We start from the raw sequence: 24230 nt of genomic DNA, 5'->3' as shown, positions 1-24230 counted from the left end.
ATCCACGCCATTAATCAAAAAATCTCCCTGGCCTCCGGTTCACACTCAGTGGAGATAAAGGGGTTTTGTGTAGCGAACCTCACAGTCCAGGGAAGGGAGTTCAAAAATGTCCGTCTCTACGTCCTTCCCCACCTCTCCGCGGCTACACTCCTGGGATTAGACTTCCAGTGTAACCTTCAAAGTGTGACCTTCCAATTCGGCGGCCCTATACCCCCCCTTACTGTCTGCGGCCTCGCGACCCTTAAGGTCGACCCACCTTCCCTGTTTGCGAACCTCACCCCGGCTTGCAAACCCGTTGCCACCAGGGGTAGATGCTACAGTGCCCAGGACCGGTTCTTTATTAGGTCAGAGGTCCAAAGGTTACTGAGGGAAGGGGTCATTGAAGCCAGTAACAGCCCCTGGAGAGCTCAAGAAGTGGTGGTAAAGACCGGGGAGAAGCATAGGATGGTCATCGACTACAGTCAGACCATCAACAGATTTACGCAGCTGGATGCGTACCCTCTCCCCCGCATATCCGACCTGGTAAACAGGACCGCGCATTATAAGGTCTTCTCCACGGTGGACCTCAAGTCCGCCTACCACCAGCTCCCCATCTGCACTAGTGACCGCAAATAGACTGCCTTTGAGGCAGATGGGCGGCTCTATCTCTTCTTCTTGAGGCAGATGGGCGGCTCTATCTCTATCACCGAAGGGTTCCCTTCGGTGTCACCAACGGGGTCTCGGTCTTCCAGCGCGAGATGGACCGAATGGTTGACCGGTACGATTTACGGGCAACATTCCCGTATCTCGATAATGTCACCATCTGTGGCCATGACCAGCAGGACCATGACACCAACCTCCGAAAATTCCTCCAGACAGCAAAAATCCTTAACCTTACATACAACAAGGATAAATGCGTGTTTAGCACCGACCGCCTAGCCATCCTCGGCTACGTAGTGTGAAATGGAGTTATAGGCCCCGACCCTGAACGCATGCGTCCCCTTATGGAGTTCCCCCTCCCTCACTGCTCCAAGGCCCTGAAGCGCTGCCTAGGGTTTGCAGTTACTATGCCCAGTGGGTCCCCAACTATGCGGACAAGGCACGTCCCCTGATCCAATCCACAGCTTTTTCCCTGTCGATAGAGGCCTGCCAGGCCTTCAGCCACATCAAAGCAGACATTGCAAAGGCCACGATGCACACTATCGACGAGTCCCTCCCCTTCCAGGTCGAGAGTGATGCTTCTGATGTAGCTCTGGTGGCCACCCTCAACCAAGCGGGCAGACCAGTGGCCTTCTTCTCTCATACCCTCCATGCTTCCGAAATCTGCCACTCCTCAGTCGAAAAGGAGGCCCAGGCCATAGTAGAAGCTGTCCGACATTGGAGGCATTACCTGGCCGGCAGGAGATTCACTCTCCTCACTGACCAACGGTCGGTTGCTTTCATGTTCGATAATGCACAGCGGAGCAAGATGAAAAACGACAAGATCTTGCGGTGGAGGATCGAACTCTCCACCTACAACTACGAGATCTTGTACCGTCCCAGGAAGCTAAATGAGCCTCCTGACGCCCTGTCCCGCGGCACCTGTGCCACCGCACAAGCGGACCGCCTCCGAGCCCTCCACGAGGACCTCTGCCACCCGGGGGTCACTCGCTTTTTCCATTTTGTCAAGACCCGCAACCTACCCTACTCCATCGAGGAGGGCAGGACAGCCACCAGGGACTGCCAAATCTGCGCGGAATGCAAACCGCACTTCTACCGGCCAGAGAAAGCACACCTGATAAAGGCTTCCCGTCCCTTTGAACGCCTCAGCATGGACTTCAAAGGTTCCCTCCCCTCCACTGACCACAACACGTACTTCCTGAATGTGATTGAGTACTCCCGGTTCCCATTCGCCATCCTTTGCCCCGACATGACCGCAACCACCGTCATCAAGGCCCTCCAAAGCATCTTTGCAGTGTTCGGGTTCCCTGCTTACATACATAGTGATAGGGGGTCCTCCTTTATGAGCGACGAACTGCGTCAATTCCTGCTCAGCAAGGACATCGCCTCGAGCAGGACGACCAGTGACAACCCCCGGGGTAACGGGCAGGTAGAGAGGGAGAACGGAATGTTCTGGAAGACCGTCCTATTTGCCCTACAGTCCAGGAATCTCACAGTCTCCTGCTGGCAGGAAGTCCTCCTGGAGGCCCTCCACTCCATCCGGTCACTGCTTTGTACGACCACCAACCAGACATCTCACGAACGTCTCCTTGTCTTCCCCAGGAAGTCCTCCTCTGAGATCTCGCTCCCGACCTGGCTGGCAGCTCCCGGACCCATCCTGCTCCGAAAACACGTGCGGGCGCACAAGTCAGACCCGTTGGTCGAGACGGTCCACCTGCTCCATGCTAACACCGAGTACGCCTACGTGGCGTCCCCCGACGGCCGACAAGATACGGTCTCCCTACGAGACCTGGCGCCCGCCGGAGCCCCACGCACACCCCAGCCACCAGTCCCACCCGCCCCTCCACCGGGGCACCTTACAGGAGGATCAGTCCTTCCGCTGGCCCCGTCTAGGCCCCCCCCCACCCACCGACACTTCCCGCAGGCGCTCCCTTCCCAGGTCAACCGTTTTCCCCACCAGCGCCGTCTAGGGGTGCCGAAGCTGCCATGGAAATCAAAGCCACGCTCTCGGAGTCACAGACGCCCGAGCCTCCAACGGAGTCACCGCCGAAGCTGCGACGATCACAGAGGACGACCAGGACCCCCGATCGACTGATTGCTTCATTTTAAATTGTAAACTGTAAACTGTAAATTTAAATCATCAATTGTAAATAGTTACAAAACGTTGTACGGAGGTATTACGGTACCTCCATAACTAATTCTACCACGTTGCCATGTTTGTAGTATCAGGCCACCACCCCCGCTGGTCTCTTTTTTAACAGGGGGTGAATGTGGTATTAGAGATATTACGGTACCTGATAGGCTGTAGCACCATTGGTGGAAAGTGTATGTTTTCTATTTGTTAGGATGTATAGTAGCTCTGCCCTGCTAGGCGGGGTATAAGAGCCCGTGCCGCCCCAGCAGCCTTAATTCTGTACCTGAGCTGCTGGGGGAAACATCTAGCTTATTAAAGCCTTCAGTTGGACTACAAACTCGCTTTAGTGGTCATTGATCGTGCATCAGTACTTTGAAAGGGAAGGAGAGGGATTGAATTTAAGAGCCGTGAGGTGATGATGCAGCTGTACAAAACTATGGTAAGGCCACATTTGGAGTGCTGTGTACAGTTCTGGTCGCCTCATTTTAGAAAGGATGTGGAAGCTTTGGAAAAGGTGCAAAGAAGATTTACCAGGATGTTGCCTGGAATGGAGAGTAGGTCTTACGAGGAAAGGTTGAGGGTGCTATTCCTTTTCTCATTAGAACGGAGAAGGATGAGGGGCGACTTGATAGAGGTTTATAAGATGATCAGGGGAATAGATAGAGTAGACAGTCAGAGACTTTTTCCCCGGGTGGAACAAAACATTACAAGGGGACATAAATTTAAGGTGAAAGGTGGAAGATATAGGAGGGATATCAGAGGTAGGTTCTTTACCCAGAGAGTAGTGGGGGCATGGAATGCACTGCCTGTGGAAGTAGTTGAGTCGGAAACATTAGGAACCTTCAAGCAGCTATTGGATAGGGACATGGATTACGGTAAAATGATGTCGTGTAGATTTATTTGTTCTTAAGAGCAGCACGGTAGCATTGTGGATAGCACAATTGCTTCACAGCTCTAGGATCCCAGGTTCGATTCCGGCTTGGGTCACTGTCTGTGCGGAGTCTCCACGTCCTCCCTGTGTCTGCGTGGGTTTCCTCCGGGTGCTCCGGTTTCCTCCCACAGTCCAAAGATGTGCAGGTTAGGTGGATTGGCCATAATAAATTGCCCTTAGTGTCCAAAATTGCCCTTGGTGTTGGGTGGAGGTGTTGAGTTTGGGTAGGGTGCTCTTTCCAAGAGCCGGTGCAGACTCAAAGGGCCGAATGGCCTCCTTCTGCACTGTAAATTCAATGATAATCTATGATTAATCTAGGATAAAGGTTCGGCACAACATCGTGGGCCGAAGGGCCTGTTCTGTGCTGTATTTTCTTTGTTCTATGTTAAAAAGGAGGTTTTAATGATTCCAACTCAAAGTGACGAACCAAATCCAAATGACTGTGAATTTGACATACCTCAAATTAAATTGGAAAATGAGGATGTTCTTAAAAATTGGGATGAATTGTTAAGTTACCTTCCAGAGGAAAAACAAACTGACCTAAACGAGTTATTGCTATCACATGGGCAAGTTCATAGAGATAAATTGGGAAGTACTAAAATGGCTATACATGATGTAGATGTGGGAAATGCTGTTCCTATCAAACCACATCCATATAGACTTAACCCTTTAAAATTGTCACAGGTTAACAAAGAGATTGAGAGTACGTTTAAAAATGCATAATTGAAGTGGATTGCAGCCAATGGAGCTCACCCATAATGATGGTACCTAAACCAAACGGTACCCAACGGTTGTGTGTGGACTATCGAAAGGTGAATGCAGTTACAAGAACGGACTCTTACCCTATCCCATGTTTGAAGGATTGCATTGAGAAAGTGGGACAATCTGCTTTTATTTCCAGACATGGAAAGAACATTTAAAACATCGTATGGAGTTCTTCGATCGACTTCAGGTGGCGGGTTTGGTGATGAACCTAGCTGAAAGTGAATTTGGAGAAGCCCGAATCACTTTCCTTGCGGAGTTTCCGATACCCTCAAGACAAAGGGAAATAATGCGATCTTTTAGCATGAATGAATTTGATCGAACCTTTGTGCAAAAGATTTGTAGCGTGGTTGCTCCACTGATGGACTTGCTAAAGAAGCGTCAAAAATTTCAGTGGACAGTGGACTTTCAACAGGCATTTGACTGCCTGAAAGCTGTGGTAACCAATGTTCCTGTATTGAGAATTGCAAGGGACTCTGTGGTCAGATTGAACTAAATTATCTGATTCTAAAGAGAAATGCCAAGGAGTAGAGGGATGGATGGATCATGCAGAGACTTTTTTGTTCCAAGAGACTGTCAATCGGGAAGGATTTCGGTTGGAGGAAGAAGAACAAAGAAAAATGGACTATATTATTATACCTATTTGCATGTGTTGTTTTTTTTTTAAACAAAAAGGTATATTTACTGTGTACATTTCTTAGTGGATGGTGCAAAAATGAAAAATGAAACCATCTTGAAGTTGATGGTTTATTTTTTTTTCTTGGGTGGAGGTGTCATGCGAGAGTGCCTTCAAGAATTGGATGTTGAAGAAATGTACCTTTAACAAATGAAGCTGATCATATTATTGAAGTGATGTCAGAGGTTGGAGGGAGCTGAGCTCACTTCTGCTTTTGGTTTCAGCTTGAGAGAGCAGCTTGGGTGTGCCTGTGTGTTTCCAGTGAGCTGCAAGAAGAAAACACAGAACTGGTCTGTTGATGTCTGCAAATCCAAAGACTATAAGTATATTGAATGTAACCTCATGTCTGTTGTTAATGGGGAAGTCCTTTGGATCTTTGAAGGAACATTTTGAGGGATTATTTAGTGTTGTAATATTTTCGGGGTTATCTTTGAAGTAAGGGGTGTTAAGGGGTCCAATGCTTATTTAAAAGGTTAAGTTGAGTTCATGGAATAAACATTGTTTTGTGTTAAAAACCACATGTCCATAATTGTAATATCACACCTGGGGAACAAGCCGTGTGCTTCAAAAGCAGCAATTCATTAAAGGGGGAGCTTGGTTGAATTCCATGATACAGTTTGGGGTTCTGAAAACACCTCACCCATAACACCCGTGTCCCTTGTGGAATATGAGTTCCCCCGTTAAGGGGGCAGGGGGAGACTCTATGTTGTATATAAGGTAGGCCAGTCAGCACCGACCTGTTAAGACCCGGTTAGGAACTGCCGGGAGCGGTACATTATAGCCTTGTAAATAAACCTAAGTTTCTGAGATGTGGATTCTCCATAACCTCATATAAGTATTGTTGTGTAATTTCTGCTGCTGTGACATTAGCCTCTTGGCCTGGTCGTTATTGTAAATGAGAATTGATTCTCAATTGACTTACCCGGCTAAATAATGGTTAAATAAACTCCTATGGTGGTTGAAGGTTGACTGAATTTCTGATTGGTTCACCGTTTCTGGTGAAAAATAATTAAGCAGAAAGCTCTGACATGCATGCACACTGAACCAGCCAGGTTGTTGGAGCGTTCAGGTGTAGATAGATAAATAGAAAGATTGATTGACAGGCATAAATATTGTAAGACATGTGTTCTGCAGTGCATAGATTATCTACTGCAGCATGAACTCTCATTAACCACGAGCTCAGGAGACTGAGTGTTCAGAACAGGGTTTTCGGGCTTGACTATCCCAATGCTCTCCGATAAAGTAACAAAGCCTTTTAATATAACTCAGGATTCCCTTAGAATATAGTGTGAGGTGTGGCTAGAGGCTGTGAGGTATCTCATAAAAACACAACACAGATGATGATATTTGACACATCACCAGTCATGGACGCAACCATTTCAACTTCTGGCTGGCATTTCCCTCATGACGTTTTTCTAATTAGTCATAAAATTGCAACCCAATTTGAATAATTCCTAAAGTCGGTAGATGTCCATATGAAAAAATAGTGTACATTTAACCCTAGCTAAATTTTACTGTAAATACATGCTTTAAGATGTGCAATAAATTCATCCCTAGGTTGCCCCTCGCTTCACTTGAATGTGTTCTGCTCAGAGTGTCACTGTGAAGCAAAGCTGCGAATGTGCTCGCGTTATAATATTAGGTGTTATAATGATTATCAATATCATTTTACTTTGCCGAAAGACATCAACAGATTTTTTTCCAACTGTGTTCAAATTTTAAAAAAAGTAAGATTTCATTCAATGATGTGACTAAATCGAAATGGTGTTCAATTAAGATTGGAGTGAAGCTAAAAGCTTGAATGCACAAATGATTTCAAAAAAGCTTCACTGCATAGTTTTTTTCAAGGCACCCTTTTATCTCTAACTTGCCTTGCAGCTGTTACACAATAAGATTTACAACATTCACTAATAACACCTAGTGGCAGTAAGCCAATAGTCTCAGACTTTTCCATCACTCTTTATCACTGGCTAAGAACCAAATCGAGAATAACAAAAACAACTGCTATGTCTGTTTTTGCTGGATTACGTCCATTTTGGGTTTTTTTCCACATTGAAGGCTGTCAACAAGTGGAAGTTATTGTTTAAAATATAGAAAGTGTTTGCAGTTTTGACTAGGATGAACTATGAGAAATTATTTGAAGTTCCAACAGAATCACAGAAGTGTTGCAATATGCCTTCAAGGGAAAGCAGCATGTCATCACAAGAAGGGAAGTGTGTCATGTGACCCAGTCTCAGTTTCACTTTGGTCTGCAGAACATAGCACACACAGCTCTGGTTACCCATGAAGGGCCTGCCTTCTCAACCTTGCCCCTTGCCTGAGGTGTGGTGAACCTCAGATTAAACCATCACCAGTCAGCACTCCCCCTCAAAGAGGAAAGTGACCTATGGTCATCTGGGGCGATGGCACCTTTACCTTTTACACTGCTCTGTTGCTGATGTCTTCAAAGAGGCTGCAGCATTGAATAGTGTTCTGAACACGGAGTTCTGACTGTGCAGAAAAGCTTTCAGAGCGAAGTGCCAGAATAAAACTAGAAAACAGACAGATATGTCATGGTAGAGTGTTGAGAGGGCTACAACCTGGTTAGCTCAGTTGGGAAAGGCAAGTGACCAGGGTGTAGGCTGGATCAACAGTGAGCAAGGGAGAGTCAAACAAAAAACACACAAAATCATGATAATAGGTTTAGAGAAGGTTGTTTTTATAATGGATGGACCTTTGGAAAAGTATGTGAAAGCGACTACAGCGACACTCATCACAGGGACTACAGGAGAAGGAAGGTCAAAGGGATATTGTCAGAATGTCAACAAAATTCCCCAGTTTAAATTTGAATGCAGCTGACCTACGAGCTGAGTTCAGAATGTTTAAACAGCATAGAGAACTATGATTTCTTAATGCATGTGTGTCTGAAACAGACCAGCAAGCCATATAAATTCACCTAGCAATTGGGAATGGAGTTTGACATGGGCTGAACACATCAGCATGAACAGCAGAAGAGCCAAAAGATATAGGCCAGAACTTTCTGGACCTTCACACTGGCGGGATCTTCCAGTACCCCAGCCGCTAGTTTCAAGACGGTGTGGGGTGCATTCAACAGGAAACCCCATTGATAACGGCAGGATCAGAAGATCCCTTGGGCGGCATGGTGGCACAGCGATTGGCATTGTTGCCTCATAGCCCCAGGGTCTCGGATTCAATTCCGGCCTCGGGTGACCATCTGTGTGGAGTCTGCATGCACTCCCCGTGTCTGCGTGGGTTTCCTCCGGTGCTCCGGTTTCCTCCCACAGTCCAAAGATGTGCAGGTTAGGTGGATTGCTCATGATTAATTGCCCCTTAGTGTCCAAAAGGTTAGGTGGGATTATTGGGTTACGGGGATAAGGTGGAGGTGGGGGCTTAGGTAGGATGCTCTTTCCAGTGCAGACTCAATGGGCCGAATGCCTCCTTCTGCACTGTAAATTCTATGATTCCATGATCCCACCACCAACCAATGTGGGTCGCCTCCCGCCGTCTTGAAGCACATGGCCGGCTGCACAGTAAATCCAACCCTTAGGCTGCATGACTAATACTACTGCTAATCTCATATGCTCTGATGGACAGTGGCAGCTCCAGATTTTTGTGCACTTTTTCTGGCACTCATGCTGTGCTAGATACACAACATATTGGTAGTGGGGCAATGTTGCAGATCACAGGTTGCCAATTTGTGTTCGTTGAACAGATTACTGCTGAGATGTTGCTTGTGCTGGGCATCTACCAGTTTGCAGTGCACAGAGTCTTTCCAGCCAACATTGGAAGAATGGTTCAATATCAAGTTAAACTTCCATATTCATTGACTAGAGTTCATGGCCGGGATTCTCCAACCTCGCGCCAGGTCGGAGAATCGCTGGGGTGGGAGGGCGCGAGAATCGCACAACGCCATCCCAAAGCCGGCTCGCCGATTTTCTGGTGCCGATTTTCGTGCGCCCGCGGGTCCCGGCTGTGCCGGCGATTTTCCGGACCTTGCTGGGTCGAGTGCCTGCCGAGTTCGGCTGCATCCCACCTACATGGGTTACGTATGGTCCCACCCGGCCGGACCTCGGAGTTCTGTCTGCGAGGACCGTCCTGGTGGGGGGGTGGAGTGGGGGTATCTGACCCCGGGGGGGGGGGGGGGGGGCTCCACGGTGGCCTGGCCGCGATTGGGGCCTACCGATCGGCGGGCAGGCTAGTTCCATGGGGGTCTATGTTCCTCCGCACCGGGCTCTGCCATATCGCCCGAGGGCAACAGTATCGCGGAGATGGGAACCTACACGCATGCGGTGACACGCACCGGCCGTGGCGCGCATGCGCGAACTCGCGCCACCGGCTTTCAGGAGCCGGAGCTGCCGAGACCACTCCTGCTTCGTACCAGCCCCCTAGGAAGGGGTAGATAGCTGCCAGGTGAGGCCCGATGACACCAGAGTGGCTCGCACCCACTTTTCACGCCAGCGTCAGAACTTGGCCGCAGGATTAGAGAATCCCGGTCCATGTCATTTTGACAACAGCTTGTAGAAGCCACAAATCACTTAGTCAGCTGATGAAGAGAAAAGGGTAAGAACAGCATCAACTTACAAGACAAATTGAAGGTTGAACAAGACAAATGGAGAAAAATGTAATCATTAGAAGAGTACAAGAGCACACAAATTGGTGCAGCTGAATTATGTGTCCAATAAAGAAGGACAGAATATTGCAAGTTTTCAGGTGCAAAATTCTTATCGAGGCTTGATACTAAGCATGGTTACTAGTCAGTACATCTCGGAGATGCCCCAGGAACTTGCTACATTTTGTGCATCATTCAAACGATACTGTTTTCAGTGAATCACTTTCTGGTTATCTGTTAGCCAGGATGTCCTTCAAACTCACATGAACTGCATGACATACATCTCTATTGCCAATTACATTGTTGTTTGGGAAGAACAATGCAAGAACATGATTATAATGTGCACCAATTGATGCAAATGGCAGCTGATGAAGGATTGGTGTTCTACAGTCTGAAATGTGCCACACGTGCAGCAGATCAATTTCTTTGGTTCAATTTATTCCAATGCTAGTATAAATTTCAAACCAAGTAAAATAGAGGGCATTAAAGCAACTCCTAAAGATAAGGGCAGTCATTGAAGATGTCTAGATACATTTCCAAATTTGTTCAAACATTGTTCTCGCTAAGAGAATTGTTAATAAATGGTGCCTTTCCGGTGGCATGAAGACCACCAATAACTCTTCAAAAGTCATTATTAGGAGCATCAACATTGTATTTTATTATCCTAAGGAGACAACTACCCTGGGGATAGGTCTGGAAAAATGCAAGAACAAATCTTGTTCTCTAATCACCTGCATTTGTTTCAAAATCTCTGTTCGTAATGCAATCAAACTACCCCAATGTAGAGTGGGAAACATGAGCTTTAATATTTGGAAGCATACATATCCATACCCATCTCTTTGCCAAGCCACTGGAGATGTTGGGTGAAAACCATTGGCCAATGCACTGCTAGATTGCAACGTCTCTTGATATATATTCAAGGGTATGACTTGGAGATTAGATACAAACCAGGTAACTTGATGGTCACATCGGATACACCTATCAGTTTGCCTCACCCAGAAACAACAGAAGATACACCCTTGCATCTCCAAATTTACTTAATTGATATCACATTTGACAGTGTGCTGAATACTTTGTACAACACAGACGCCAGCAGCTCCAAGATGAACCGTGAACCACTCCACACCACAGAAAGTGTAGAAAACCATACTTGAAGGATGGCCTGATTTAATTCAGTATGTTCACAAACACCTGAGGTCATTTTGGCCTTATTGCGCTGAAATAGGCAGGCAGATCATCATACGGAATCTTTGCCACCTGATATTCTTCAGTATCTTCATCACTCACATCAAGAGAGCAATATTTAGCAACATTTACTGGCGTCTCTGGTGGGACTCAACCTAGAAGTGGCCTAGTCACTCCGAGAGAACCCAAATTAGAATTGGAATCCAATTGGAAACAGAAAAACCACAAGCGTGAGAATGATACTGATCAAACCTCCGAGATTCGGAAGTGTGTTAATGCATGCATACTAACAGGGATATAAGGTAAACCTGAGAGATTTTGTTGCGTAAAACTGTCGAGAGTTTTGTAGGCCGGAAAATAGCGTAAGCCGTACCCGTGTTTACATCACCACTTTATCACCCCCTGTTCCAAATTCAGTAGAGAACCCAGAGATAGAGAGAAAATTGCAATGAAGGCAATGGAACGCCTTATGAACGCCCAAGAATTTGAGGTAGCAGCGACCAGTAGAGTAGGACAGTGTCCCGTATGGGAAGAAGCGATCAGAAAATGTCTCAAAGGGAAAGGATGGCCCCTTTGGAGTGAATTCTGCGCCAATGACGAAACAGGTCCCGGGAGTACAGGGCATACTTGGTGGGAGAACCTGTCAGAGATTCAGAAGAAGAGCTTGGGGAAAGCTCGCAACCGATGGCAATCGTGCCCTGCTTGGCACAATTGCGAGGCACAGAGGAGGTCGTTAGGACGCTCCGTACAGAAATTGAGGAGAGAGACAGAAATAGTGAGGGAGATGTGAGCGAATTTGAGAAGGAGAATAAGGAGTTAAGAGAACAGTTAGCAGCGAGGGACAGAGAGGTGGATGATGCCAAGTGGGCACACCAGTCTTGTCTTGCCCATTTGAGTAGTTTTCAGACCCAGTACGATAAGGCCTACCAGGACACGCAATATGCGATCATGGTAAGACAAGAAACCAAGCAACAGGTAGAGCAATTGCAGAATCAGTGCTATGATTTAAAAGCAGCCCTACGAGCCCTCCACACTTCCACAACGGAACAAAGACAGAGCTCCGTAGATCACGCAAAGTGCCGGAAGCAAATTGCAGAATTGCAATCTCTGCTTTCTGTCCAGAATGGGTTTCAAAGTACGTTTGGACCCCAGTTAGACCAGGAAAACTGCCCCGATTGGCAGGAGTTAAATGAAACTGCCCACAGATACGTACATGGGACATGTACGCAAGAAAAACCCCAGAAAAGGAAAGCACCCCAACCCCCGACTGAACAGGCAGAGCACACCCTCATGAACCCTGTAACCACACACTGCAGGGTCGCAGCAGAAGGAAACGCAGATTTCCTATATACAACCCGTTAACCGTAACCCAATTACGGGACGCGTGTGGAAAAATGACACCGTTCCTTCCCACATCAGACCCCCACCAGTTTTTCGCTAGAGTTAAACAGCAGGCTCCCATGTGTGGCCTGGACGAAAAGGAGCAAGTGAAGCTCACAGTTTTAAGCCTCGACCCTTCAGTTGTGGTAGCCCTTCCCGACCCACAGAATGTAGGAGGAGGCACACTCCAAGAAATGCACACAGCGATCCTGGATGCAATCGGCTATAACCAAGGAGACCCTGTAGAAGGCCTAAACAAGTGTAGGCAAAAAAAAACAGAGCACCCCACAACGTTTGCTGGACACTTGTGGATACATTTCACAGCAGTATTTGGAGAGTTAGCCCGCGCCCATTTGTCCGTGGATAATATGGCCAAATGGACTCGAATCCTAGTCTCTCATGCAACAGAGGCAGGACAGAGAACTTGCGCAAATTACGGTTCCTCAGACGAGGCCCACAACGAGAAATGGGTTTTGAAAACATTGGCCCGCCCTGGGGAACAATCCGTCCAAGGCGAAACCGCATTTGCGAAACCAGAGGAAGAGCAGGCAGACATGCATCCAGTTAGGACGCACCAGAACTCCACATGGGTAAATGAGGGCAGGAACAGCCCACCACAGCCTAAATCCCAGGAGTGCTACATTTGTTGACAATTAGGACACTATGCACGAGAGTGCAACGCGCCCCAAAAGCAGCAGAAAAACCAACAGACAGGCGTCCTAAATAAGAATAGGGCAAAGCCAATCCATAGTGTTAGCACCCGTTCAGAGAACGCAGACATGAACGGCACCGACTGACGGTGTTCGGGTTCCCCAACTTGGGTCTGCGACACCCTTTGGGACAAGTCCGGTAGTAGCAGGCAAAGTCCGGGGACACCCCGTGGAATTTCTTTGGGACACAGGAGGGTCCCGCACCACACTCAATTCCTCCACGCTGTTTCAACGAGCCACGTGGCCCACAACAGACACCATCACACTCAGGGATGTACAGGTCATTTACAATAAGGACACATCACAGCTCCTGTAGCGATACAAATAGGGAACATTATGCCTAAACACTCCGTAGTTTTGGTCGATCTACCCCAGACAGCTGAACACATCCTAGGAACCGACTTTATGAGCTCCCACAACCTCTCATTTGATCAGGTAAATAAATGTGTATGGAGAATGGCAAAGGCAGCACGAGCCCCCGCCACGCTCACAGTTGGCGAGTATGCAAACAGAATCAGCGCAGTAGGAGACTTCTGGTTCGACCCTCGAGCCATTAGTCAGGACAAACAGGTTAGGGAAGTTCTACAGCAACACAAAGCAGCATTTGCACAACAGAAGTATGACTGTGGCAAGATCGCTGGCTTAGTGAACATTACCGGTACCGACCCCAGACCCCAAAAACAGTGTGAATTTCCCCAAGAAGCAGAGGGAGAGATCTCCAAAGTAATAGAGAGTCTGCTTGATCAAGGCGTACTCTGATCAGTAGTCTCCACAAATAACGCACCAATTTGGCCCGTCAGGAAACCCGATGGATCATGGCGACTGACCATTGATTACCGGGAACTGAACAAAGTAACCCCAGGAGCAGCCCCCACTGTAGCCACGGGTCCCGAGACCATGCTCAAACAGGAACTCCGGTCAAATTTTTTTTCGTTTTTTCCACTTGATCCAAAGTTGCATCCTAACTCTTTCATGTCCATGGCACTGGCTTCATTGTCAACATCAACTACTTTTCCAAGTACCCCATTATTCGACAATTGCACAATGTGTCAAGCCCAACTGTCGCACATGTGTAAGTGCTACTTTCTGTTTATTTGGTGTGTCTAGAGAGATAGTTATCGATAACAGCCTGCAATTTATTGGTAACCTATTTCAGGATATGTGTGAGAAGTTAAGTATCTACTTCTTGACCTCATTATCCTAGATTTAATGGCCTAGCTGAACAGATGATTTGCATGGTGAAATCCCTAATTCTCAAATATGGACAGACTAAGCAAAATCTACATATTGCAATGTTACCTCTGACAGCAACGCCTTTAAGCGCAACTCATATTTGGCAGACCAATGCGTAACAACTTACCTACTCTTATCCATTTTACTCTCTCAGGCTCTGAAGAGCAAATATCTAAAACCGCAAGAGAAGATGACCAAAGTGCGCGTTTAAAATGTAAGTACAGAATTGCCAAGTTTATGGTTGCAACAACAAGTTTGCATCCAAGATCCAAAGAAGGTGCATGGCAACCAGCCAAGGGGACAAGAAATTGTTCAGAACCAATGTCTCATAAAATTATGACCCACAAAAGTGCAATGGTGAGGTACAACCAAGGACAAACCAGATCCATTCCAGCTCCTCAACATTGTGTCATCCTATTGTGTTGAGGACAAGATCCCAAATGCAACCAGGAACACCCTCCAAAAATGACAATCGCACAGATCATTGGAGTAATTAAAGAACCCTCCAGATGAGGTTACCATTACAAGATCCGGGTGTACCAACAAATTACCTCAACACTTTAGCCACTCATAGATACACCAATCTTATGTATTGGTAACTAAACATGAACACATATTGGAAATAGTTATACTTCTTTGGAAGGAGGGAAAGTATATCTAAAAATAAAGGGTTTGCTGTAATATGTCTTTAAGGGATAGCATCATGCCATTAATTGAATGGAACTGTATCATATAATCCAGTATCAGTTTCACTTTAGCCTGTGAATGGAACACAGCACACAGCTCTGGCGCTGATGCCTTCAAACTTTCCAACTTTGTGCTTCATCTCATGAAATAAACCCACAACATGCTTATCCAATCCTTTATGAGCGATCGGTGCCTTTATATCCTTATAAAACATAAGATTACAAAAAGCTACTTGAAGTCCAATCCTATGATTTCTTAAAATCAGTAGGTGAATCATCAAAATTCATTTCAATATCCATTGGAACGTGTTTTGTAAATCTCTCCATAGGATGTTTCATTTAAGTGTTGACTTTTATCTGCAATATTTATTAAACCTGCAGGTGGTGCTGTTTTAGAGGTTTCCTATGTCAAGTGATCCGATATTGACTAATATATGCAAGCACAGACTATGTCCTCTCACTGATGTTGTCTAATTGCTCTCCCCTGGTCTCGTATTTCCTGCCAAGATTGAAAACCTGAATCACCACCCTGTGCATATCTTGCTGTAAATTCCTTGACAACTTGCTCATTCAGCTTCTCCAGTCCCCGGAGAACTGACGTGAATCGCGCGCGCGGTCTATGCGGCGTGGGTAGGGGGCCATTGACAGAGGCCCCCACGGCGATTCTCCCAGGAAAACTGTCCGAGTTCCTGACGGCGTGGTTCTAACCACGTTTTGTCTGTCGGGAATGACAAAGTCCGCGGCCACCCTGATGGGGGTAGGGGATCCTTCACCGAGAGGGCCTCGCAGACAGCCAGGCAAGCGATCGGGTGGCACCGATCCGCGGGCGCACGCAATCTCGGGGGACCTACTTCGTTCATCATGGTCCACAGTGTGAGTCCGCATGTTGCACGTGGCGGGCGCCGCAGGCCGCCGCCGTGCACATGCGCAGACTCCCGGATGCCAGAGCTGCGAGGAGCACTCCGGGGCCCTGCTAGCCCCCTGCAGGTGGGATAATCAGGCTGGCGTGGGGACATAGCCGCAGTATTGGAGAACCCCGCCGTGTATACATCACAGTCCTTGACCCCCCAAAGGGGTCGTAAAAATCAGTGGGACCACTGCATGTGCAGAGAGGTGGAGGCCAGCCCAATAAACCTTGTGCTCACTCCCTGTCCAAAAACCAGTGGCAATACATATCAGTTTCTACCGCATTGAGTGGGAATCACTGGATAGTGACCTCAAATTTATTTTTTCCTTCCATTAGGGAAGGAGTGGAACAAACCTCTCAAAGAGATCAGAGGGATCATATTTAGGAGCTTTCTCATCTGTTGATAATGCTTCATTATGATGGGGAATTTAATAACTGAATCATTAGAGTTTCCATAAAAATTGATAATTGAAATGTTATCCTTGATTTTGTCTCAAAGTGGAAATTGTGCAGTCAGTGGACAAGGCTGGCATTAAATTCCAATGACATTGTTGATAGGAGGCCTAGGCTACTTTAACTCTCCGCCCCATTAATTTTTCAGGATGTTCTGCCTTTCTGACTCCTTACAGCATCTGATAGCCTGACCAAATGCCCATGTATTTTTTGACATGTTTCCAACTCTACTTTAAGCAACAATGGCCACGTTCAAAGAAGATTGAGACCTCAACATGCATTTTCAAATGAGTAACTCTGCAAGGCATGTTGGTTTCAGAGGTGAGTCAGAGAGTGAATGTCTTGCTACCGCACATCATCCCAACCTCCTATCTTAGGAGGTTGAATGTATCTGCAACCACATGACTGTAAAAGAGCAGTCTTATTCTGCACTGGTCCTCAGATTGTTCCATGAAACACCCCTTGGCTTGCCTATGGCATTCCATGTATGACACCCTGCTTGTATCGCCCCCCCCCCCCCCCCCCCCCGGTCACATGTTGTCTTTGGAGAAGCCCAAATGGTAGTGATGGTGCTTCTGAGGCTGCTTTTACTGCTGTTCCTCCTCCCCATCATTCCATCGATAGCAAAGAAGCAACAACCTCACAAATAATAAGTAGAGACAGCTGTCTAAAGGGTTCCATAGAATCCCAACAGTGCAGAAAAAGTCCATCAAGTCCACAACGACCTTCCGAAAAAGAGCTCTACCCAGGCCCATTCTCCCAAACTATTCGGTGACCCCGCATTACGGCCAATCCACCTAACCTGCACATCTTTGGACTGTGCGAGGGAAGCAGAGCACCCGGTGGAAACCCACGCAGACACGCGGAGAATGTGCAAACTCCACACAGACAATCTCCCAGAATCGAACATGCGTCCCTGGCGCTGTGGGGCAGCAGTGCAACTAAAGCTCCAGTAATGACGAACTCAGCTACATAGATAAATTGGAGAAACTGGGGAATTTCATCTTGGAGAAGAGAAGAGGTGATTAATTTGATTTTTTCAAAATCATGAGGGGATAGAGTGAAACTGTTCCCTTTGGCAGAAGGGTCAAGAACCGAAAGAAATTGGTTTAAATTGATTGGCAAAAGAAGCAATAGTGAAATGAGGAAAGATTTCTTTATGCAGTGTATGATTAGGATCAGGCTACATGGGAAGGTAATCTGTGGGGCGGACAGGGAGTAACTGCAACGAGACATAAACCAGAAGCTTCCATGGTGTGCTTTGAGGTGGTGGGAGAGAATCGAACATACAATTGCCTGGACAGGAATCACTCTGGGAAACCACACACCCAGAATAGAAGCAATTTAAGGTGGAACAGGCAGGGCCTTGGACGGAAAACCTGCCCTTGCCCCAATTAAGGCCCTTAATTGGCCAATTATTGCCCTTTTCCCCACCCAGTCTTATTTTTTGGCTGGCAGGCAAATCACGGGGTTGGAGGGAAACAGAAAGTGACCAAACCCACACACATCTTTGGTAGGAAGGGTTGATGGGAGTGCCTCCATCAGAGCTCCTTTCTGACTGGGAGCGCCCTTTCCTCAAGGTCCAGTGACCTCCAGCATCCCCAGGACCCCAATTCCTGCCCTCATGACCCCCCCTCCCCCTGGGTCTCCTAAACTCAACTCTCATGCTGCAATTTCTTGCCCAATTCCCCCACCACCTCAAAATCCACTGAGGATTACAGTCTCTCTGAATCCGCCCCACAGCTTACCTTCCTAATGAGCCTACTTTCATCAAGTCACTTACCTTCACTCTGGCTCACAGCACTTCGTTCCAGGGACGTTGCTGCAGTGTCTCCTCCGGCCACTGCAGCACTGTGCATGGAGCTTCTGGAATGCTACTAGTCAATCAGATTGGCCAGCACCTCTGCAAGCCGGGGCTTCCGCCCAATTGAGAACAGCCGTCCCACCTCTTGCCAATCAATGTTCGTTAGAGCGTGAATTGGCAGCGTGCCTGTCGGGGCCGGCGCGGATGTGCTGCCGCTGACTCGCCGGATGTTAAAATTATCGACTTAACTCGTAAAAATAGGAAGGCAGAATACTTTTTAAAAGATGAGAAACTGGTCAGTGTTGATGCTAAAAAAAGACTTGGGTGTGCTCATACAAGGCATGCAGAAAGTTAGCATTGCTGATGCAACAGGCAGTTAGGAAGACAGCGGCATGGTGAGGCCACATCTGGAATACTGTGTGCAGTTTTGATTTCCACATATCAGAAAGGATATAGCTGCATTGCAGGCAGTACAATGAAGGTTCACCAAATTGGTCCCTGGGATGAGGGGTTTGACCCATGATAAATTGTACCAGGGCAGCACGGTGGCGCAGTGGGTTAGCCCTGTTGCCTCACGGCGCCGAGATCCCAGGTTCGATCCCGGCTCTGGGTCACTGTCAGTGTGGAGTTTGCACATTCTCCCCGTGTTTGCGTGGGTTTCACCCCCACAATCCAAAGATGTGCAGGGTAGGTGGATTGGCCACGTTAAATTGCCCCTTAATTGGAAAAAATGAATTGGGCACTCTAAATTTAAAAAAAAACTGTACCTATATCCTCTGGGGTTTAGATGTAGTACGAAAATGATCTTATTGGAACACACAGGATTCGGAAGGGGTTTGAATAGTATGGACTCAGAGATTGTTTCCAGAGGTCGGGACATCTAAAACATGGGAGCACAATCTCAAGATAAGGTGCCAATTCTTTAGGACTGAGATGAGGAGAAGTGACTTCACTCTAAGGGTTGTGAATCTTTGGAATTCTCTTCCCCAGCGAAATGAAGGACACTGGGAGCAGACAGGAAAATGGAGTTGAAGCTCACCAGCAGCCGTGATCATATTGAGTGGTGGAGCAGTCTCGATGGGCCATATAGTCTACTCCTATTTCTTATGTTCTTGTGTTCAAAGTTATCACAGACGAGGGGGGCAAGGCCCTTGGATCAGCAGCTTGTCTCCATCGTCGCTGCCAGCGAGGGGGGAGCGCCACACCGCAGCATCTGGAAACGCCACAGTAGTCATGCTTGCATGCACGTGGGCAAATTTATGATGTGTATTATTTGCACATTAGCGGGTTTCTGTGTACATAAATGATTTATTGCTTTAGCATCTTCCAGAAGGTCACTGGTTGATTCATTGTGTGCGAGACTGCCTGGAGATGGATTCTAATGATAGTTTCATTTGATTATGCAATAATGTGCATCCATTCGAGTGACGCGATTACATGTTTGAATCTGTCCAGGAGAATGAATTGGTTTTCTTCTGTTGAAGGATGAAAAAGAAGTAAACATTGGCCCAGGGGACGGGGTATTTGGGTGGAATCAACTATTGCAATTTTCTCAGGATTAGAACCTCCTTTGCCTCACCCCTATCAAGGCACTCTCCGGCAGAGCCTTGAACATCTTGCTGCCGAGATTTCTTTAATAAGGACATGGGGAGTCCACACCGGGTAACAATAAGAACAAATTTTTATTTACAAATTATATATACACACTCCACGGTAAACCCTGACCAGGTTCCTTTATGGTCGGTGTCTTACTGGCCACCCTTATATCCACCGGATAATTGAGACATCCTGACCCTAGCATAGGTCCCGTGTGGGATATTGCGGTTTTCCCACCTCTTCCTCTAACTTCTCATCAGAGGAACAGCTAGACCCACATGACTCGTCATCTGACCGTAGAGCACCTGGTGGAGAGGAAAAAGCTACAAATGGATCTCGATCTGATCTCCACGAGAAACGCAGTGCACCAAATCTGTCAGGCACGGGGGATCCTGTACGAGCATGGAGACAAGGCCAGCCGCCTGCTGGCTCACCAGCTGAAAAAGCAGGCAGCCATGAAAGAAATAGCCCAGATTAGGGACAACAGAGGCAAACTAGTAGCAGAGTCGCGAAAGGTCAACAAAGTATTCAAGGCCTTCTACCGGGGCTGTACACTTCCGAGCCCCCAGCAGGAGACTTGAGGATGAAGCAGCTCCTCGGAGGACTGGACATATCAATTGTGGGGGAGGATAGGAGACCGGGATTGGAAGCAGTGCTAGAACCGGGAGAAGTCATGGACAGCATCAACTCCATGCAGGCGGAGAATGCACCGGGACCAGGTGGTTTCCCAACAGATTTCAATGAAAGGTTTGCAACAGCACTGCAGGTTGGCCCCCACCTGCAGGAGATGTTCACAGATTTACTTGCAAGGGGCACCCTGTCACCGCCAATAGCACAAGCTTCAATCCCGCTGATATTCAAGAAAGGCAAAGACCGAACAGAATGCAGGTCTTACAGGTCTTACCCGTATCACTGTTAAATGCAGACACAAAACTACTGGCCAAGATCCGAGCCAACTTCGTACCAAAGATGGTAGCAGAAGACCAAACGGGCTTTTCAATGGTAGACAGCTAACATCGAACATCAGGCACCTGCTAAACGTGATCATGACCTCATCCGGAGGGAGAAACCCTGGACGCAGAAAAGGCCTTCGACAGAGTCGAATGGAAGTACCTCATAGAGGTAGAGAGGTGGTTCGGGCTTGGAGCGGGGTTCACCGCCTGGGTGAAACTCTTGTACAATGCTCCCACAGCGAGCGTTCGGACAAATACCACCAGCTGTAATTACTTCCAGCTGCAGAGAGGCACAAGGCAGGGCTGCCCGCTGTCCGCTTAGGGCGGCAAAGAGGGGAGGAGACAGAGAGCACCTAGTCCCACTCTCTGTGGATGACCTTCTCCTCTACATCTCAGACCCACAAAGCAAGGAAGAAAGGCGCTCTTGAAAGAGTTTGGAGCCTTCTCAGGCTACAAACTCAACCTGAGCAAAAGCGGGATTTCCCCGGTGAACCTGCAAGGGGGAGGGGCAGAGCTGAAACAAATGCAATTTAAACAGGCCCAATACAAATTCCACTACCCAGGATCCAAATCGCACATGACTGGACAGGGATCCACAAGTGGAACCTAACCAGCCTGATGGAGAAAGTAAAAAAGGACTAGCAGAGGAGGAACACACTCCCACTTTCCCTGGCAGGGAGAGTGCAGATGATCAAGATGAACATGCTGCTCAGGTTCCTCTTCCTGTTCAGATCTATTCCGATCTACATCTCCAAGGCCTTCTTCAACTCACTGGAAAAACTAATTATGCCGTTTGTGTGTGTGTGTGGGGGGTGGGGGGGAAGAACGCAAGGATCCCACAATCACTATTAGAGGATCTACTGGACGCGGACATCCTAAGGAAGGGGAATTGCGGCGACATGTATGGGCGACTACTGAGGAGGGCTATCACACAACTGGATGAGAATAATGTGGGACGAGGATTTGAGATATTAAATAGGATGTGGACTCTGGAGGAAGCATTGCATAGTGTCAACTCCACCTCCTAATGCAACTAAAAATGGTACACAGAGCTCACTTAACCAGAACCCGAATGAGCAGGTTCTTCCTGGAAGTGGAGGACAAATGCAAGTTGTGCCAAGGAGGCCCGGCCAACCACGTCCACATGTTCTGGTCTTGACCCAGACTTGTTGGGTTTTGGACAGCCTTCTTTGAAGCAATGTCCAAGGTGGTGGGTGATGTGTTGGGTGTTCTGGATCACAGACAGGTCACCAACACTTGAAGTAGTGCAACACTATTTTATTCAAAGGTTAACTATTTAAACATACTTGAACTGTGGGTAAATACGATACTAGCTTTAACTAAAGACCTTTGCCTTGTCCTAACCAGTTGATGCACTCAGCACATGGTGAATGTCTGTGTTGCAGGCTGTGAGTTCTGTGCTCCTAGCTAGCTGCTACTCGAATGAGCGGGAACTCTGATGCCCCCTGTCTTTATAGTGCGTGTGCTCTCACTGGTGATTGGCTGCGGTGTTGTGTATGTTGATTGGTCCCACTGTGAGTCCATCAGTGTGTGTCTGCACCATGATATACTGGTGTATATTATGACAGTGGGGATGAGGGTGGAGCCCTGCCCAAAAGTGGCAGTCTTCGGGGTATCAGAACAGCCAGATTTCTTCATGGGGAGGAAGGCCGACACCTTTGCATTTGCCTCCCGAATCGCACGCCAGAGAAGTCTGCTCAGCTGACAACCAGCAGCACCTTCCAGAGCTGCAGACTGGCTGTCCGCCCTAGCGGGATTTCTCCAAATGAAGAAAATTAAATTCCACATCCGGTGGTCAGAAGAGGGCTTCCTCAAAACATGGGAGCCATTCATCCAGTTGTTCCAAGACCTGTTTGTAGCCAATAACCAATATGCCAAACGAAGGGAGAGGGTAGCCATGGTAAAACAATGAGAGGTGTGGGGGGAGAGGGGGGAGAATAAAGAGGCATGGGACCCAACCATGCCCAGAAAATAACAAAATATACGGCATCACCCCAACCCAACTGGAACAGAACATAGGAGCGGACGAGGGAAGAAGTCATGTCAGTCGGTCAGAGTGAGAGAGAAGTCAAGAAGAAAGGGGGGATAGGCAGCACGATGGCGCAGTGGTTAGCATTGCTGCCTCACGGCGCCGAGGTGCCAGGTTCAATCTCAGCTCTGGGTCACTGTCCGTGTGGAGTTTGCACGTTCTCCCCGTGTTTGCATGGGTTTCACCCCCACAACCCAAAGATGTGCAGGTTAGGTGGATTGACCATGCTAAATTGCCCCTTAATGGAAAAAAAAATGAATTGGATACTCTAAATTTATTTTTAAAAAAGAAGAAAGGGGGGCGAGGGGAGCAGGGGACCCAGCCAGAACCAAACGCCGACCGGAAAATGAAAAACGAGGAGCTGTAACTATTGTGAATGACAAAAGATTATTGACATAAATAACAGAAGACGATCGATGTATATATATTTCTCTTTATTTTTCCTTTGTTTTCAATGTACGTCAATGCTTACCTTTGTTCGGTATATTACAAAAGATCCTCAATGAAAACATTTTTTAAAAAGACTTGAGTTATCCGCACAGGCAGATTGTCTCTGGAGAATGAGAGTCGTCGTCCACTATTATTAAGAAAATGTGTATTAATTCAATTCTACGTAGGCCACTGTGGTATGGTAAGGATGAAGAAGATAGCCAGGAGCTATTTTTGGTGGCCGGGGCTAGATGCCAAAATCAAGGAGAAGGAGGGAATGTATTTATTTTGTGCAAAGGTGGAGAACCTGCCACCATTCGCCCCATTGCACCCGTGGGAATGGCCAGAAGAGACTTGGCAACGGGCACATGTTGATTACACTGGACATTTGGATGGGCACATGTTTCTCATTCTAGTCGATGCTCATTCAAATTGGCCTGAAGCTGCCATCATGAAGTCAACGTCATCAGTGAAGACTATTGCGAGATTGAGTGAAATCTTCAGCAGATTTGGTTACCCTAAACAACTGGTGAATGATAATGGACTGCAGTTTGTATCTCAAGAGTTCATAAACTGCTTAAAGGAGAACAGAATTCAACGCATCCGGTCCGCCCCTTATCACCCTGCCACAAAGGGGCTGGCAGAATGTTTTGTGCAGACGATGAATCATTGGTTAAAGGTAACCAGTGAACAAGGTTCCTCGACTAAACGTTTGAGTCAATTCCTGCTCAAGTCCAGGAATACTGCGCACTCAACAACCCAAGTTTCTCCAGTGTTTCTAATGGTCAAACATCAACTACGTGTGGTGGTATGTATTAGGGGTAATACGGTACACCACGTGTCGACAGGCTATTGGTGGAGGGATGCCAGGTCCTGATAGGATCTGCCACCTACTGGACTCCACCCAGAAATGCCGGTATAAGAACCCAGTTTTTCCCTCCATTTCCCTCAGCAGTTGCATTCTGTAACCACGCTGCTGGGGATAAAGTTCTGCTTAATAAAGCCTTCAATTGACATTACCTCAACCTGCCTCACGTCATATTGACGGTGCTACAATTTATTAAGCAGAATTTAAATTGAAGAAAACGACGTG

This window comes from Scyliorhinus torazame, chromosome 5, assembly GCF_047496885.1.
Source record: "Scyliorhinus torazame isolate Kashiwa2021f chromosome 5, sScyTor2.1, whole genome shotgun sequence".
NCBI lineage: Eukaryota > Metazoa > Chordata > Chondrichthyes > Carcharhiniformes > Scyliorhinidae > Scyliorhinus > Scyliorhinus torazame.
The sequence above is the reverse complement of the archived record's forward strand: the minus strand, read 5'-3'. Positions refer to the sequence as shown.